The following is a 16,475-nucleotide window of genomic DNA, read 5'->3' on the forward strand; positions in this document are numbered from 1 at the left end:
TTGAGCTGATCTACTGTATATTTGAAGTTAACTGCAGCTTACTAATTGCTAATAGTTGCTAACTGAGCCTTCAGTTCCCGTTCTCTCCGTAACCATACCCATCAACTGTAACATTATTTATGCACTAAAGCCCGAATAAAACCCAGCATTTTATTGTTTGCTGTAAACGTTTTAAACTACAATCCAGAGTTGTTAGAATTACAGAAATCTGTTCAGGTGAGATCTTAATGAGTGCAACACGGACATGTAACGTTATAGTAGGCTACAAAACAGCCTGTTTAATGTTAAGGCTCCCCAAAACACGGATTAAAGCACTATTCGCACAGTATTAATATCATCTGTTGACCTCGTGTAATTTAGAAATTACCCTCCCACATCTGAGTTTTGTGTGGCGCATTCGCATGGGATAAGCTAAGCCCGTTTTTACTTGAATTTACTGACATATCTGTACCCCGAGAGTTGGCTACCCGAAGGAGGATGGCCAGGATGAGGCCACCGCACTGCACTTGGGTCGGGGTTCCGTATCGAATTGTGCCATGTCCGGTAGAGGTTACCAAAGGCGCATCCCCTATCCCTGCCGCGGCAGCACCCACACAGCATCACTGTCAGCCCTTGGACGAAGCCGTGGGGAGCACATTGACTCGGGGACGGAGGTCTCTGGTCGGGCAGTGGTCCAGACTACGTTGGCCATGATAGGTGGCGTCCGCAGCCATCCCATATTCATTTTTGCTAGAGGGATAAAAAGGCACATAGGAAACAAAAACCTTTAAAAATGATAAAGGACAGAAGAAATCACATTCGCATGGGGCTCATATTATCACAGGACCTAATATGGTAGGTCATTTGCGGGGGAATTTTTACTTGACAAATTACAGACATGGCCGTATGGCCGATTCTTAATTATTATAAATGAATAGAGGTCACCAGGTAAAACTAATCCCGTGCAAATAGGGCTTAAAACACTTTAAAAAACGAACAATGATCTGTAACAAACCAAATGAACAAGAGTTAACTTGGATAGCCTTAAGTGTAATAAGATTTAACAGGAGTTAAAGTGTTAAGATTTATAATAACGTGTAACTTTCTGTATGGATCATAGTATAGTTTTAACATTGAGTTGAACCATAAAATGTATTTGACAAACAACTAGATGTAATTGATAAAGCACATCATAGGCTACACTTCATCTGTATCATCTTCTAGTCTGGTTTGTTTCATATGTAAATAGTTATTTCTTTATAAATTATCTTACATAGTCATTTGAAAAAAAAAGAGTTCATAAACCTTTGTTTGACTAGTTTATAACTGAACCCAGCCATCACACGCCGTGCTGTCACATCCTGCACCACCCACCACCAAAAGTAAATTCTCACGAAACACTAGAAACACACACACACAAAAAACACACAAACACACACACACACACACACACACACACACACACACACACACACACATACACACACACTTGCTTGTTTTGCCTTTGGTTTGTAGTTGTTGGATAATGGATTGATTGAAGAATTTTTGAAGAATGTTCGGTATTGCTGAAACTAAATCACTTCTATTATACCTTTTTAAAGCTCAGTTGTCTGTGATTATTTGTGTATGTGTTGTAATAACACGTGTGAGATTTTTAGGAGAACACCCCCTTTCGAGACTGTATCCACAGTTCAGTTATTGGCACTTCAGGGTGGTGCCCTGTTTATTATTTATTTTATTTAATGAAGTTATCAATATTCATAACTTTATTAATATTGTTAAAATACCTTTGATAATTGCTAATAACTGAACCTGTGCCTCCTAAATCCCAACATAGTACTTTACGGAAACTCCTTCCTGAAGTACCAGATGGCAGGGTTTTTTCCACACATGGCAGTGCATCAGAGTACTGAAGTACTGAAGAGGACAGGCTCGGTGGTAGGACATCTGCAAAAATCTTCCCTTCCAGGGATTTTCATTTGATTTCATTGTCCACACCGGGTAACCACAGCAATGTTGATGTTCATAGTTGTGTCTAGGCAACTGGAATCACATTGTAAAGCTCAGGGAGAGATTGTGCTTGGCAGAACATTGAAAAACTCAATGGGGACTTAAAGTGGAAGACAATCTATGATCTTTGGTGACAATTCATGTGTTTTGTACACCCTACCTCTTCTGTACAACATGTTAGTCTGGCAGTAAAAGGTCATTTTACAACCCGCATTGAGATCAAGTTGCAACTTTTGGGTCTGAAAAGCGAAGCCAATGCGGAAGTGCCTTAAACTGCATTCTCTCCAACAGGGGACGACTCCACTGGCTCCAAAAAAAAGTCTATGAGAAAATTAGCCTTCTTCTCATTTGATTTATTACCTCAGTAAACATTTTCATAATGAGTTTATGGTCTCAATCACTAGTTTCATGTCTTCTTCAATACAGCATGATGTTCATTTAGTAAATGATGGTCCCATTTATTTTAAAACAGACGATAAAGCAGGGGATGCTTTAGGACCTGTCCATCAGGACAGAGGCTTAGCAATGCTAACCATGCTAACACTGTGGACTTTAAAAATAGACCTCAACCTGTTTTTGAGCTGCTGTCCATGTTTTCATTTTAAACTTTGAGTTTTCACTTCATTAAAGTTGATTGGACCATTTTGGGAGCTAAAAATATGTCAGTGTTCGGAGCACCTTGTCAACCAAAGATAGCTATCTAGCGCTAGTGTTAGCTAGTAACTTAAAGTCTGCACAGAAAGTCTGCTGAGTTTCTGTGCTGCCATACATGCAAATGAACTGTATAAAGCCAGTACCTGGAGTTCTGCATTTACCAGCCGGTGACTTCCCCTCTTTAGTGTTTAGCTTAGCGCAGGTACATTAAAACTATTCACAACTTGCTTAGACGCAAAAGACGCTGCCCTTTTGTCCAAATATGGTCACTTCTGGCTCCAAAATACCAAAATGGCAATGGCCAAAATGCAAACTTGAGGCTTCAAAAGAGCAGTCCACAACCCATTGGGTGACATCACCGATGCTACGTCTGTTATTTTTACAGTCTATGGTTGGGATCAAATGTGGGATCATATCGGGACCTACTTTGTAGGAGACAGGATTAATCATAATGTGGTGTTTTAACCTGCAATCATTGATCTTTGGGTCATTTAGGGGCAGGTAACAGGGTTGATGAGAGTGCTGAGACTGAATCAAACAGAAAGTTGCATGATGTAAAACCAAATCAGTGAGTGGAAAGATGCAAAAGGCTTGATAGAACTGAGAGGAACTGTAGAGTCGAATGATAATTCTGTGTGGGTTAGTCACTACAAGTGAGCCTTTTCACATTACATATCTGATTTATTGTTCATATGAAAACATTGTTTAGAGTAGCTTTAAGTTTCCTCTACAATGTATTAGCAAATTAAAAAGTCTTGCACATGAATGTATTTCCTACTGAGATCGTTTAAAAACCATCTTAGTGCTCATGTTTCTACACTTAGAGACACTTCAGTCCACTTCACCTTCATGTCGTGTGTGAGATTTTCCATCTGAGTTCAGAAACGGTTTGTGTCTCAGGGATGAATTCTTACATTTGGTTTTCCCTCCAGGACCCTTTAAAGTATACAACGTACTGGCCAAGCTGGGATGACAAAACCTTGCTCCAAGTGAAATATTACTGTTATCTTTGAAATTCAATGATGATGGGAGTGATGATGGTTTTTAACAGGGAGCTGTAGCTCGCCAGAAAGTTACAACCTTCATGTAATCTGCAGATTCACCCTTCACTCTGTAGACAGATAGATGTGGTGAAATACCCGTCACAATGCCAGCATATCTCCCTCGCCCTCAGCGGTGTTACATTGCTCCATCACTTTTGCTTCATCACAAGGAAGATGACGAGGAATAGAGCAATACCAATGCTCTTTGTCTCTTACTTTAGCCTTAGACCCAGTCACCACATAATCTCTCATTTTAGTTTCTATTTATTCTCTACACAACTGCTTCACCCCCTCTCTCTCTCTCTCTCTCTCTCTCTCTCTCTCTCTCTCTCTCTCTCTCTCTCTCTGTCTGTCTGTCTTTATCTCTTGCCCATATTTCACAACCCCCTGGAGTCTGCAGAAGAATGTATGTGTAATTAGCAGTTATTTCGAAGGAATGTTCTGTGATTTCTCTGTGGACCGTCCAGCTCAGTCTCACTGCCCTGCCTGAGTGTTGAGATACGTGTCCATCGGCTCTAAATGCCAACCATGTCAACTATAAATATCACTCTAAAAATGTACAGTGTTTTTTCAGATTCAAAGACAAAGACACACAGTATGCTTCTGTTAAGCATCTGTTTGCCTTCCTTATGCTGTGTTCACACCGCCTGTGTTTCGCGCAGATTGCGCAGCGTGATTACCGTATTGGTCCGAGGTAGGCTGTTGTTTTTAACATCTTTTAAATAAAATAATATTTTCAATATGTTTTTAGATGAAAGTGTCACATTTAAATTAACAGTTTCCAAGGCCTTCAGCTGAATGACTGCTCTGGTAATGCGCATCCCATCATTCCATTTTTCAGTCACGTAATCACACACTCTCCTGTCAATCTCTTGGAAGCGGCTGCTTTGAGGACCACGGTAAGATTTTCTCTGGCTGTTTGCTCTGGCTATTTTTATTCCATCTCCATGACAACGCCTCAATGTACTTCCGTTCTAACTTCTGACTTTTAGGCTTTTTTGTAGCTGGATATATCATTTGTTGCGTCTAAATATGAACGTGGATACAGTTACACTTCTAGTGATGAATCGGCGAAAACATGTTTTATTTAGCTGATTCACTGCTTGGTTCCAACGCCGCTGGGCGCTCTCTCTCTTCAGTCTCTCTCTATCTCGCTTGATCACATAACGTTACCGTGCTTTCGGGCGGTCGTTGAGGCTCCGTCTAAAACTCTGCCATTTCAACCAGCTGTTTGTAACATTAAAATCAAATGGATTGTGGATAATTTAATTTCTGTAGTTTATAGCTGACTTTACCAGCTGACTTCTCTATTGGCTGTTGAAACAGGTGACATCCCTTATGTTAAAACCAGCTTTGAGTCCAGCTGAGACTTTGTTCGAGACGATCGCTGTGTCTCTCCATGTTTCAGGCCCTGGCACTAGCTAGCTGTGAGGGATGGTGACTCGCTTCAGTTAGGAGGGCAACATGCGTTTTACTCATTTTGTGTTGTTGGCGACATCTGTTGTTGTGGTTGTATTAACATAAAAAAGTCTAGACCCCAAATATAAGATGACCCCACTTTTTCAGGGAAAAAAAACGTCTTACCAATACATACATACAAAGTCAATGCAAAGACGTGAAAAGACGCCTGGCGAAGCGAATGATGGCAATGGTGTCCATTGCGCCATTCTCGTTTCTGCACAAGTTCAAATATTTCAACTGGAGTGTGACACAACATTAAAGTTTCTGGTTCAAAAGAAAATATTAGAATTTCCAAAAAGCTAGCTATCCAAAAAGCCCTTTCAAAGATGGACACGGAGATTAACAGGTGAAGGCTTTGGTGGTGGTTTGAGTATGATTTGAGTTTGATGTAAGAGTGTTGTGAATTGGTAAGGGTACAGATTCAGTTATTATTTATCAAAGATTTTTTATCAATATTAATAAAGTTATGAATACGTGTATTTATAACTTTACCAAATTGACAAACAATCAAAACGGGGCACCACCCTGGAATCAGGGACCAATAACTGAACTGTGAAACAGTCTCATAGGTGGTGTTTCCTTTAAAATACAGATCTTAATTAATTTGATTAATTTTGGAAAGGAACAAAAGAAGGGTGAAATTCGAATGCTGACCTGCTGTTATTACAATAGATACACAATAATCACAAACAATTGCTCTTTAAAGTATTATAGAATTTATTTAACTTCCAAATTATTAATTGTCAATCAATAGTTCTTCAATAAATAAACCTATATACTTGTTACAAACTACAACAAAAGCAAAACAACAGACATGTAGCAGACGTGTGTGTGCGTGCGTGCATGTGTGTGTGTGTGTGTGTGTGTGTGTGTGTGTGTGTGTGTGTGTCTACAAGACTACAAAAATGGCTACTCCTGGTAGCTGATAATGGCGGGGAACACTGTGATTTTTCAACACGTGTTACAGAAAAAGGAGATACACAAACAGGCTATTTAACCGCAAGATGGTGGGTAGTGGAGCTGGGTTGCAGCGCCACGTGGCTATGGGCTAGCCGTTACCTGTTTAACGCACGTGTATGCGCGTCTGTGTGTGTGTTAGGTTCGTGTTTAAAAGAGGAAAGGAGAGCACATTTTAGAGAAAGAAAAAAGAGCACTTGGAGTCTTGATTTTCGAGGTTCTGACCATAATCACTCCTTGTTTACTCAGGACTCTGGCCTGACTGACGTCATAGCAGAGGTCTGAGAGTTTGTCTAACTAGGGGAATGTTATTTCATGCCTCTGGTGAGCTAAACAGCTGACTCTGTGCAGCGACAATAAATTGTTTGCCTACACAGGGGCACGAGGTGACTGTCTTGTCATGCCGCGGTCCCTGTGGTTGGACTGGCGAACGGAGGATTTATTCTCTCGCTTGTACAATAACTAAGCTCCGCTGCGGGAGCAGTGTAGCATTTTCAGTCCCAAATCAGATTAATAATCAAACGCGCACCAGTAGCACTTATTAATCAAATCACATTCAATGTTGTAACCAAGTTGCAGCATTAGCATTACTGACATCCAGACATGTATAAAATACTAGAGACCCAGACTAAGCTCTATCAAAAAAGTGACTTGAGTAGAAGTTGAAGTGCTCTTTAAGCACCACACTTAAGTGGAAGTACTAAAGTATTCAACATTTTTTGTACTTAAGTATTGCATTTAAAATTTACTACTAATCATGTTGTTTATATTATTTCAAATGTTTAGCTTAAAAGACACTCACAATTCCTTTGGCTGTAGCAGCAGTACAAGGACAGGAATGTAGTTAGCTAGCGCTTACTGATAGCTCAAGCTTGTGTGCCATTTGTGTATTATATTTGGAACTTACCTTGATATGTTTCTTCAAATTCAACAGTGAATTTTTGAAGGCCATTATTTTGCAATCTTTCGGGAGGAAGAGTAGGCACTTCATTCTATATGAATTGTCTTTAACTCCGACAAATGAAAACATGGACTCTAAGTAGGGCCAGGGGTGGTCTCCTTCCTCACCCTCACCACCAAGATCACTCGAAGTTGAAGGTCTTGAAGGTGGTGTTTCTGGTTCTACAAACAAAGGAGGAGATAAAAATAATACTCCAGTAGAGTACAGATACAGCCTTTTAGTACTTAAGTACAGTAGTGAAGTAGTTCTGCTTCGTTACTATACATCTCTGCTGACATCAATAAACACACGTATTTCTCTGGAAATAAGGCTTTCATGACAACTCCTGCCATAACTTCGATCTAAATAGTTAAACTATACAGATATATTTCTCCTGCATGGTGTCACACAACAAACTCCACATGTATGGCATACTCCACCCACAACAGTTGTTTGGACCAGGAAGAGCACGTCCGGGAGACCAGGCAGCGAAGACCCGTCTCCATCTCCTGGTTGAGTCTCTCCGTCTGTCCATTAGACTACAGGTGGTACCTGGAAGACAAACTGACGGTGGCCCCAATTAACGCGCAGAAAGCCCTCCAAAACTGCGAGACGAACTGGGGACCTCGATCCGACACTACGTCCGTAGACAATCCATGCAGCCTGAAAACATGGGACAGCATAACCTCTGCCGTCTCCTTAGCAGAGGGTCATTTAGGCAGAGGAATAAAATGCACCATTTTGGAAAATCTGTTGTTAGTAGGAACCTCAGGAGACAGATCTGGGTCAAAAAGGCGTGACAAGGCATTGGGTTTTACATTTTTAGAGCCAGGATGGTAGGACAGGGTAAAGTTAAATCTGTTAAAGAATAAGGCCCATCTCGCCTGACGTGAGTTGAGTCTCTTGGCAGGTACTCCAAATTCTTGTGGTCCGTCCACACCAGAAACAGCTGCTCCGCCCCCTCAAGCCCGTGACGCCACTCCTCCAAAGCCACCTTAACCGCCAGCAGCTCCCTGTTTCCAACGTCGTAGTTCCTCTCTGCACCTTGACAGCTTGCGGGACAGGAAGGCACATGGGTGAAGCCTCTCATCCTGTGAGGCACGTTGAGACAGGATGGCCCCAACACCCACATCGGAGGCGTCGACCTCCACCACGAACTGACGTTGCGGGTCCGGAAGGACCAGCACTGGAGCAGTAGAGAAACTTTTCTTCAGACAAGCAAAGGCTTGCTCTGCTGATGGAGACCAATTTTCATTTTCCCTTCAGTACTACGTCTGGGTTCGCGGTATAGTCTTGGGTTTTCTCCAGCCAAATTTTTGGCGGTCCAATCTGCGAACAGAGGGAGTGGCTGAGAACGATGACGTTGAGGCCGTGCGCTAGAGTTGTAGTTCCGTAATGGTGGCGGAGAAAGCCTTTCGGTCCGTTGTAGCAACGCTGCCGAATATCCAGAAGTTAAAGCAGAGCAAGAACAACCTTTGCTGAGTTTTGTTGGTGGCCATGATGTTGTGGCCCTCCTCCCCACGGGGTTCGGGAAAAGTTTGATTTTCCAGCTCGCTCCGTTAGTGGTGAAGGAGTTGGCTAAGGCTAATGCTAGCGATGCTAATGCTACATATAAGCCTAAGTCTCCCCCCTTGTTGCACATGCGCATGACATACGTCATGACCAAACGTTAGCGATTGGTTATAGCAGATCCAGAGTGGCTCTGGGCAGATCCAATAGTTTTAAACTTCAACAATGTACCCGCCTTCAAGGAAGGTGCTGCTCTCACTGCCTCGGAGTCGGCTGAGTCCATTGTGGCCAGATTGTATAGTCACAGTACAACGACGGACCCAAAAGCACGACTCAGAGCAGGGAGTACAAAGCTTTATTGTCCCGAGAACAATCCAGGCAAAGGTACAAAATTGGCAGGCAGTAAACGTAGTTGGAATACAAGCTAGAGGTCTAAGAAACACTGGGAAAACAAGCACCAGGAAAAAACGCTGGAGTGTGAGACACACAAGGTACTACAACAATCTGGCAACTGAAAAATGACACAAGGTGAGTATATATACACTGTGACCAGGGAAGACGACTACAGGGCTCACGTCTAAATGCATTTATCTCATTATTTGACACTTACCGTTTAACATGACTATACAACCATATAACAACATCTATAGGTCAGAAAATATCTCTCCGTCGCTACCGACAGCCTCTAAGCACATGCAAATAATTGCGTGATGATGACACTAATATGCAAATGAGTGTATGATGTCATCTGCACCTAGTGCTATAAAAAGCCAGGGAAATCCCTGCACAAATCCTGGAGGGACTGATAAATAAACATAACAATGTACTCAGTTCTGCATTTCTGCTGATTTTAGTATACCTTTAAAATAAATCAAATTGCTTGTTGAATTTAAAACAAATAAAAGTACATCACTTCTGACATTCTTTTATTGAACAAATTGAACACTGAAGGAGGTCATACAGTGGTGGGTCTCCTGCTCATTAAACCTGGACAGGAGTGTGTGTGTTCATCTCTAATCGCTGCTGATCATTCACAGAAAAGGACTGATCCTGGTTTTAATATCATTTCAGAAAGCTAAGTTGTAATTTGACATGTAGACTCCGACCTCGTCACTCCCTGCAAAGCTCAGCACGGCACACAGGGAGGATGGAATTGTGGGTTGGGCCCGACCGTACTGGGCCCGCCCACTGGTACAACTGGAAGACGGAGATCATTTTAAAATGAAAATATATTAGTGTGCATGTAGCCTCTGCTGAACCCTGAATCCTGAACCATCCTGAACGTCTTCCACTGAACCAGACTGTTCGTCACATGCTAGCGTTGATTGGTACAAAACAACAGCTGAGTTTTTTGTATCACTTATACATGGCATGTTGTTACCATGGCATGTTGTTACTGCTCAGCTATATGGAGTTAATAGGGCTGTGACGAGACAAGACACCAGATTGGGTTCACGAGAATGAGACAAGACAAGATTTTAACACTATTTTAAAGAAAACTTCAACAAAGAAATATGACTTATTTAATTGAAAGTCACAAAATGAAAAATGAGCACTGTAAAAGGTTTTGCCACAAACTCAAATGGCTTCTTTCCTGTATAACTAACCTCTTCAGTCCTAATAACTGTGGCGTCCCTCTCTCCTCCCAAACCCGTCCCTACAACCTATTAATCAAAAAATTATTAATTTCTTGCACTATAACTTGTATTCTTGTATTTGTATCTTATTCCTTTTTATTTATTTATTCTCGTTTTATTTTCATGGCCGTTTTTAATTGCTCTTTAATGTTTCATGTAAAGCACTTTAAATTGCCTTTATGCTTTACAACCTCAGCCTGTCAGTCACCAGAGCAATAGAGAACACCTGTCTGTCTCGGAAGTTAAACAGTGCAAGACGATCTCGCTATTATATTTCATTGCAGCAAACGCTGTCTGCGTGAAGTTTTGATAAGTGTAACTGTTGTCCGCTTTACCTGCAGCCTTGATCCCATCACATCAGCATTCATTAAGACCTGTCTACCATCCATCGCCTCGCTCATCACTACAATCATCAATTCCCCTCTCAGTTCTGGATCAGTCCCCACAACTTGCATCAGTCACCCCCATCCTTAAGAAACCTGGTCTAAACCCGGACACCATGTCCATCTTCCGACCCATATCCAACCTCCCCTTCCTATCAAAAATCCTGGATCGTGTTGTCACTGCCCAAATTAAAACCCACCTCCAATAACCTGTTTGAACCATTTCAATCTGGATTCCGCTCACAACACAGCACTGAAATAGCCCTCCTCAAAGTCACCAATGACCTCGTCCTCTCCTCTGACTCTGGCCACCTCACCGTTCTTATCATGCTTGACCTCACTGCAGCCTTCCACACCATCAACCAACTCCATCCTCCTGTCCCGACTGGAAACCTACTGCAACATCAGTGGCACCACACTCTCCTGGCTCTGTTCCTATCTCACCAACAGACAACAGTTCATACACATCAACAACTGCACCTCCTCCATTGCTCCTCTGTCATAAGACATCCCCCAAGGTTCAGTGCTTGGTCCTCTCCTTTTCATCCTTTACATCCTGCCACTCGGAAATATCATACGCAAACATGGTCTTCACTTCCACTGCTACGCCGATGATGTCCAGATCTACATCTCTACCAAATCCATCCCCACAGCTATATCCTCCTCCCTGACCATCACCACACATCCGTAACCTGGGAGTCATCTTCGACAGCAACCTCGCTTTTGAAAACCACATCAACCAAATAACCAGAACTGCCTTCTTTCGCCTCAAAAACATTACCCGTCTCTGCCCATCACTCACCTTCTCTGCTGCCGAAACTTTGATTCACACCTTCATCACTTCCAGAATTGACTACTGCAACAGCATCCTCTATGATTGACCTGCAAATTTAAATAATTATTAACAAATAAAAATTAACTTAAATAAACTCCAATACATCTAAAACTCTGCTGCCCGTCCCCTCACCTCCACTGGCTCCCTGTTTCCCAACGCATCCAGTTTAAAGTCCTCCTCCTCACCCTCAAAGCCTTCCATAACCAGGCCCCTTCCTACCTCACAGATCTGCTCCACCGCCGTGTCTCACTATGACGAACAAACTGGAGAGACGGCGTTACTTTCACTCCGTCTACACTGCATCTCTGCGTATGTGTGTGTGTGTGTGTGTGTGTGTGTTTGTGTGTATGTGTGTGTGTCGGAGCTGAGCTCTGCTCTCTGTGAAACATGTAGAGAGGACAGAGAAGTTTGCGCTTACGCACTCTCAGGTACCGTCGATTGCTTTAACGTGAATTGGTTATCACCAGTAATAACGTAATTCTGCACTTGTGTACTGATATCGCTACAACTTTTAACCATGACAAGAAATATCATAATGTTTTAATCTCGCGAGATCCTCGTCACACCTCTAGAAGTTAATGTTCCAAGTTTCAAGTTATTTATCATCAAATGCACAACCATTACAAAAGCAGTCGTTGTCAATGAAAATCTTGGGTCTCAGGCTCCTTCCTACAAAAATGGATGGCTAAATATGATTTCAGTTGGACTTTTAATGCTGGTGTGACCAGGCCTTAGGAGTCCACTTTTTCAGCTAATACCATGTCCAGCAACAGTTCTGTTTGTGTAGAGGACACAATACAAATGTCCTCAGAACATCCAGAATGAGCCAGGTCTCTGTCAGGATGAAGAGTTTTAGATAATCCCAAAATAAATGTAACAATGTTCGTTTTGTAATCTTAACATCCATCACAGGACTGACACTCGGATAAAAACCTAATCCAAGCTAATGAAACCTGATAAAACATACTCCCTTTCCCTCCCTTCTCTCTGTCTTTCCCCATCCATCTCTTCTATTCAATACTCACCTCCCTCCCTCTCCTCACTCCATCTGTCTGCATCTAAAAATGTGTTTCATTTATAGTCAACCTAGCTGGACCTTAAAAAGTACAAATATATTTTCCTTGCTGAATGTATTACATGCAGGATGCAATTTTCTGGGGGGGGGATGCGTGGGATTTCCTCTTTCTGGTCTACATATCCCTGCCTCTGCTGAATTATTTTTATCCCCAGTGGGTACAAAATGTATCCTCCCCCTCAAAGTGATCAATGCTACTTCACCAATAGACCATATATTATATACCTAAAATAGAAGTATTTTAAACTAAGTAAAGCGCTGTAACATCAACACATACTGCCATAGAAGGATAAAATCCAAGCAGCAGTTGCTGGTTGTATTTAGCCGCTACAGAGCTCCGGGACGCCGGCTACCAGCAGCAGTTGTTTAGCCGCCAATAGGTGACTGTGAGCCGGCTACAGGCACCGCCAGATGACGGTCCTTTCAGGGGCCGTGGTAGTGGAGTTTAGCCAGAAAAGTGAGCATCATGCGGCGACGACAGTTAAGTTTAGGCACCAAAATGACTCGTTAAGTTTAGGAAAAGGATCGGATTTGGATTAAAACGCTCCCGAGGAACCACTGAGCGTTTCCTGGGTGCAAAGTATTTTGTTTTCGACCGCAAAGTGAACTCCGCTCTCCAACTTGAAAGCGCTGTGTTTTATGTTGACACCATGTGCTATTTCATTCTGAGATTATTTTCCATTGAACATTGAAGTTCATAAATCAGTGTTTTGGTATGGCTGGCTCTATATCCATGGCATTGGAAGGGGGATTTAATTATTGCATGTTTTGTTTTGTTGTGCATAGGGCTGGGCAATATGGCAAAAAATTTGATCACGATAATTTTTTCATCAATATCGATATTTATCACGATATATGATATGATAATGCTGCCAGTTTGAAGAGTATAATAGATAATGACTGAAGCCTGAAAAAACCAGAGGTTCATTAGTTAAACTTTAGAATATAGTTTATTAAGATAAAAAATAGAATAACACAATGTAACATTTAACTGTGCAAACATGGCTTGGTTTAGAATATATTGTGTGATAAAAGAATATATTGAATAACATCTAAATGTAAACATTTAACTTTGCAAACATGCTTTATCTGCTTTAACAAAACAGTATAAGTTAGTAATGTAAATGCAAATAATTGTAAATAAAACTAAAAGCTGTGACTATATCACATTCACTTTTCATATGGGGCAATGGTCGCAAAAGACGACACGATTGATTGTTGTTTTTCAGCCGCGCTAGAGCTGCTAACAGCAGAAGATCCACTAGGACGTTGGACAAAACTTGTGGGCAGACTAACGTTAACATGGGCCCACATTTTCAAACTTTCGCTTTGTTCGCTGGGATGGTACCTTTTCAAGTGACAGAAAAGATTGGTTGTGTTTCCCGTCTTGGTCGACACCGACCGACAGCATATTTTGCAGACCGCGTTAATCTGCGCTTTGTCACTTTTGAGATATCCAAACCACTTCCTTATAATTGACGTCCCGTTACCTTTTTGTCAACAAGTTCCTCAGTTTTGGATGATGACGCAAGTTCACTTTCACCATCGCTTTTGTGCCCATGCCCCTTGGTTCCACTCATTTCTTCCATTTTCTTCACCGCCGGTAGCTCAAACAATGCTCTGCGTAGGAAATGGGCGTGTACTTTGACGAGCAAGCCAAAAACTTCTTCTTCTATTGACGTTTTTTGGCGGTTGGCAACCAACTTTTGGTGTGCATTACCTTCTGAAATGGAATGGCGTTTATTTCTGCTGTGTGATAGGCTGTTAGATCTATCCAAATCAAGTAAAATATGTCCAAAGTTAATCATCGTTATCGACCTGAATTTTATCCCGATCCCATATCGAGATCGTTTTATCGCCCAGCCCTAGTTGTGCATCATCAAAAAACACCCCCCCCCCTCTGCATTTTCCACAAATTGCACACTGATTACATGTATGTACAGATAAGTCTTAAAACTACTCTTAATACCTTCTGTCTGATTCCATCCTCTGGGACTCATTTTGGCAGTCCAGTTTTAGGGCTTTTTGACTCATCTTGATGCTCTTTGAACTCAAAGAATGCGAGGGCTCATTCAGAGTGTTGTGACATCTGAGGGTGAACCTGTTGGTGCTGGACTGACCTGCAGCCCTCAGCAGTTGACACACTGTTTTAGGCTGTGTAAGTCTGAATAGGAGAGGGGTGAATGGGAGCGTGAATGGGAGTGACTTGAAGGTGAAAGAGGGTCAATGAGGATAGAATGCATAATGAAGTGAGATGGTCACAGCTGAGAGGCCCAGAAGCAGTCTTTCTACTAAAAACATGCAGATTAGCAAGTTGTTCTACTGAGAACATGACGCACTATCCAGCACTGTGGATCCATTATGTCTTGTGTAGGGGTGTCACAACTTTGATTTCAAAATGGGCGAGAATGGGGGAAATTGTTGGATCTTTGTCAATTACGGAGTGCACACTCTAAGAAATATCTGTGTATTAACAGTTGTATGACACTTTTTCCGAAGTTTGTTGCTTTGTATGATGTTTTTGTACCTTTTTTCGACCATTTCAAAGCTTTTTCAGACATTATTGTTGTTTTTTTTCGCAGTTCTTGTCTTGCTTTTTTCAACATTTCTGAAGCATTTTCCGGTGTTTTTGTTGCTTTTTTTTAAACTTTTGTCGCTTTTTCCCACATTTGGAAAGTTTTCTTTAACATTTTCAGAAGTTTATAACTGAGCAGCTTTGTATGAGAGAATTTTAAATAACAGAAAATGTTCAGTATTCTAACTGTGGCTACACACATACTTTCCGTTTTTTTAAATTTTGGGACAAAGTAATGAGCTGCCAGAAAAACACAGAAATTCACAAGGCCCCTTGTCCATTGTCTCTCTGGGTGTTTCTCTAACTGCACCTTGCCCTCTGACACATAACATTTTTAAAAAGTATAAAACATTTTTTTTTCTATTTCTGTAAGGTGTTGCAGATGTTCTCTCTTTCTCTCACTCTCTCTTTGTGTGTGTGTGTGTGTGTGTGTGTGTGTGTGTGTGTGTGTGTGTGTGTGCTGACATGAACAGCTGGTTTAACACTCAGATTCTTCAACCCAAAAAAAGGTTTGAATCAATAAGCAGTTGAAATGTAACTGAGATTAAAACTGACAGTGTTGCCATGGCATGCATGTGTGTATGTGTGTGTGTGTGTGTGTGTGTGTGTGTGTGTGTGTGTGTGTGTGTGTGTGGGTGTGCGTGCGTGCGTGCGTGCGTGCGTGCGTGCGTGTGTGTATCTACTGTAGGTCCTCTTTACTTAAACCTGCATGTGTGTGTGTGTGTGTGTGTGTGTGTGTGTGTGTGTGTGTGTGTGTGTGTGTGTGTGCAGGCACGTGTGAACATTTGTGTGTGGATGTATTTGATCAGAGAACTGTTGACTGTCAGAGTCCTCAGTCAGAGTCCTCTCAGGGCCAGAACTGACCAGCAAGCAGCAATTATCCTTAAATCAACTCCAGACACATTGACCCATTAATGTCAACCCGCTACCTGACCCGTATTCACATTGCCTCAGAGCTGCTGCCAGGTAGTAAGTAAGCTCTAGATCAGGGGATTTCAAAGTCTGACATTGTGGCTAGGGGTGTTGAAATGAATCATTGCATCGATGCATTGCAATGCGGTCCTTAACGGTTCTGCATCGATGCAGTGACAGACCATAATCAATTATTTCCTAATGATGTTACTTGTTGAATCAAATTGAATCGTGAGACCAGGGAAGATTCACACCCCTAATTGTGGCCCCCCTCAGACAAAAAAAACCCAAAAAAAACTGCACCCCGCCCAATGTAAAGCTGTTTGAGGGTTGTGTATCAGAGCCTTATTTGGTCAGAACTGTTATTATTCTTTGTCTTAGTATTATTTGTTGGATAATCATGCTCTAAGTGTCGAAGCAGTTCCCATAATGCTTTTGGGTTTCTAATCAGGAAGTACAATGTAGCCCTGCACTCAGTGAATTAAGCCCAATTTATGGTTCTGCG

The 16,475-nt window shown here is 41.9% G+C and overlaps 1 protein-coding gene across 1 annotated transcript in view; it reads left to right on the top strand.

Moving 5' to 3' along the window:
* vegfc (vascular endothelial growth factor c) overlaps positions 1-16,475 on the top strand; it is a 138,256-nt gene that overhangs the window by 6,611 nt on the left and 115,170 nt on the right. The gene's annotated exons all lie outside the window — the stretch shown is intronic.

This window comes from Sander lucioperca, chromosome 4 (assembly GCF_008315115.2).
Source record: "Sander lucioperca isolate FBNREF2018 chromosome 4, SLUC_FBN_1.2, whole genome shotgun sequence".
NCBI classification, from domain to species: Eukaryota; Metazoa; Chordata; class Actinopteri; order Perciformes; family Percidae; genus Sander; species Sander lucioperca.